Source organism: Gigantopelta aegis, chromosome 15 (assembly GCF_016097555.1).
Source record: "Gigantopelta aegis isolate Gae_Host chromosome 15, Gae_host_genome, whole genome shotgun sequence".
NCBI lineage: Eukaryota > Metazoa > Mollusca > Gastropoda > Neomphalida > Peltospiridae > Gigantopelta > Gigantopelta aegis.
In genome coordinates, this window is record NC_054713.1 from 7,038,017 (window position 1) to 7,041,608 (window position 3,592).

Genomic DNA, 3,592 nt, shown 5'->3' on the forward strand with positions numbered 1-3,592 from the left:
AAAAAAAAAAAACCCACCAAAGCAAGCTAACAACAAACAATAATTCAAACAACAACAAAAGCTAATATAAGTTGTAGAAGCATCACGAGGGGTATATGGCTTTTTATGTACCCTCTGTGTGTTCTTTTACCCCGAGCCGAAGGCGAGGGGGTAAAAGAGCACACAGAGGGTACATAAAAAGCCATATACCCCGAGAGATGCTTCTACAACGAATTTATCTTGCCGACATGTTAAACCATATAGCCAAATAATCAAATTAACGCCAGACAATAATTGTTAACAATTTATTAACGGAGCCGTACCACGCGGACGCGAACGAAATCACTTGCCAGTGACGAAAAATAGTTCCATCGATAAACGAGTTTTTAACTTCAAATGTTTGTAATATGAAATTGTCTGAAACAGATATTAATAATTTAAAAAAAAAAACATCAACTTTTTTTTATCAGAAATGTATGTAGTACAAAAATTAAAAATATTAAAAATAAAAAACAACTGTTGCTAATCGCGCATTAATACAATAACACCACGACCGTAATTAGGTGGCTGAGTTCAACATTGCAGCTTTTAAAAGTATTGAAATAGTGTATTTTATAGTAAAAATTAAATTAATGATGTATACTTGATTGATTATCAATGTTATTTATAATCTAATTATTGCTTTAGCATTAACTGGGGCGGCTGGAAACTGTTGGGAAATTACAGACGGGGTATAAGAGAATTTGGCTCCGCCCACAGGGGGATAAGGGATTTGTCCAACGGCAAACAACCAATGAGATTAAAGAATTTTACATGAAGGCGAGATAATGACGGATAACATCCGACAGAAACAATTCGAGCTTCTGACCTCCTAAACACTCCACTCACTCTCTGTCTGTCTGTCTGTCTGTCTGTCTGTCTGTCTCTCTCTCTCTCTCTCTCTCTCTCTCTCTCTCTCTCTCTCTCTCTCTCTCTCTCTCTCTCTCTCTCTCTCTCTCTCTCTCTCTCTCTCTCTCTATGTATATATATATATGGTCCTAAACCATATGTCCGACGCCATATAACCGTAAATAAAATGTGTTGAGTGCGTCGTTAAATAAATCCTTTCCCTTCCTTCTTAGTGCTGTGATGTTTGTATAACGGTCACAGGTGTAATGTGTGACAGAACGATAGTAATATGAAGATAGATATGTCTCACAACCCCACCGTTACTGTTACGGATAGAGATAGGTCACCACTTTGAGTGTAGTTGGTAAACGTCACAGCAATTTGCTTCCTGGCTAAGGATTTCGAAGCTATTCTAGTGATAGGAAATCGTAAAACTATCATATGCTATGACGTCAATATAGCACACGCCATAGTCACGCCACAGCTTACGATGGTTTTACGATTTCGTAGCGCTAAGGTTGTTTCGAAAATATGGGCCCTGGTGTTTACGATTAAAAGACTAAGTTAAAAATAATTAGTATATAAATAACACTTCTAAGAATGCCGCCATCTATAAATCACTAACCGTGTTAATCTGGTAACTAGTTAAAGAAAGAAGTGTTTTATTTAACGACGCACTCAACACATTTTATTTACGGTTATATGGCGTCAGACATATGGTTAAGGACCACTCAGATTTTGAGAGGAAACCCGCTGTCGCCACTACATGGGCTACTCTTCCGATTGGCAGCAAGGGATCTTTTATTTGCGCTTCCCACAGGCAGGATAGCACAAACCATGGCCTTTGTTGAACCAGTTATGGATCACTGGTCGGTGCAAGTGGTTTACACCTACCCATTGAGCCTTGCGGAGCACTCACTGAGGGTTTGGAGTCGGTATCTGGATTAAAAATCCCATGCCTCGACTGGGATCCGAACCCAGTACCTACCAGCCTGTAGACCGATGGCCTGCCACGACGCCACCGAGGCCGGTGGTAACTAGTTAAACGAATAATACTGTTACAGAATCACAATTGGGCCGAATTTACCAACCCTGTTTGTGTTAACCGCTGGTGTTTAAGGGTGAGAGTTCATTCATTACTTCCACTATAGTTCCCCTCCTGCCCCGGAACCACTCACGGGCTATGTCAGAGGCTGGATCCGTGGTCGGCGTGCCTGAACTTTTAGGGATATGGGCGGTGTGAATCGGCTCCTGAACCACCTGTTCGGACAGGTACTACAGCCAGATGCTGTAATATAGCATAAAATTGAGATAGAAATATAAATACTCACAATTATGTTGTATACTGTTAGTGCCAATGAGAACCCGTTCTATTTGCAATCTTCATTTGAAGTTGGACAATTTAACATGGATTTCAGTGGCAGTTGACATCTGTGTAGTGAGACCTAAGCATTGTAAATGTATGTAGTTACACACGTGTACGACATAAACAGGCTTTGTAAATTAGCTATCGGTATCCGTAACAGTAATGATGTGGTTGTGAAACATCTCTGTGAAAGTCAATAACCCGGTTAACTTCCCAATCAAGCTGATGACAGTGGTTCAAATCCCATCAAACTGGCTGACACTTTCATTCATGTGTCTCATCTATCACCCTCTGCCTATCATTCTCATTAAAATATTATTATATTAAAAACTTTCCACTTTTCGCGACGATATCAATCTGTGTCGACCCAGTCTGTTAGTTTCCTCCGAATCTGTCTTCTGAGCTGTCCACACTACCGTCCACTTGTCTCAACTTCCACCACAGGTGCAGTCTCTGTGTATTTCCCTGCACCCATCTGGCATCCTCGTCCCTTGACACTAATAAAGGTGGTCTGACCCACGGCACTAACTAACGACCGTCGGTAGTAGGGGGTTATAGTAGGTGGTTACAAGTGCCTCTTAACAAAAGAAAGAAGTGTTTTATTTAACGACGCACTCAACACATTTTATTTACGGTTATATGGCGTCAGACATATGGTTAAGGACCACACAGATTTTTTTTTTTAGAGGAAACCCGCTGTCGCCACATAGGCTACTCTTTTTTACGACAGGCAGCAAGGGATCTTTTATTTGCGCTTCCCACAGGCAGGATAGCACAAACCATGGCCTTTGTTGAACCAGTTGGATCACTTTTCGGTGCAAGTGGTTTACACCTACCCATTGAGCCTTGCGGAGCACTCACTCAGGGTTTGGAGTCGGTATCTGGATTAAAAATCCCATGCCTCGACTGGGATCCGAACCCAGTACCTACCAGCCTGTAGACCGATGGCCTGCCACGACGCCACCGAGGCCGGTACTGCCTCTTAACAATGCCAGAGGTTACTATTGAACATTTTCCGAAATGGTCAGACTAAGCCCACAGCCAAAGCTGATGGGGAATGGCAGGTGTGTAGCACGGATAGCCACAAGAGACAATCGCCTGTCGTGGTTGGAGAGACAAGAACTGGGATGTGGAGGTGGACAGTGAAAGAAGTTGAAAGATAGGAGGAGCAGCCAGATCGGGAAGAAATGAAATGGAAGTCAAAGGAGAGAAAGGAAAGGGGGAAGTGGGATTGAAAAAAAAAATATGTGCTGGTAGTGCTGGTTCGATCTCTTATGTCGTTCCATCCATATATCTTAAAGGGACATACCCTAGTATTTAAACACTAAGGCAAAATTTTTGACTATTAGAGTTTTTGTT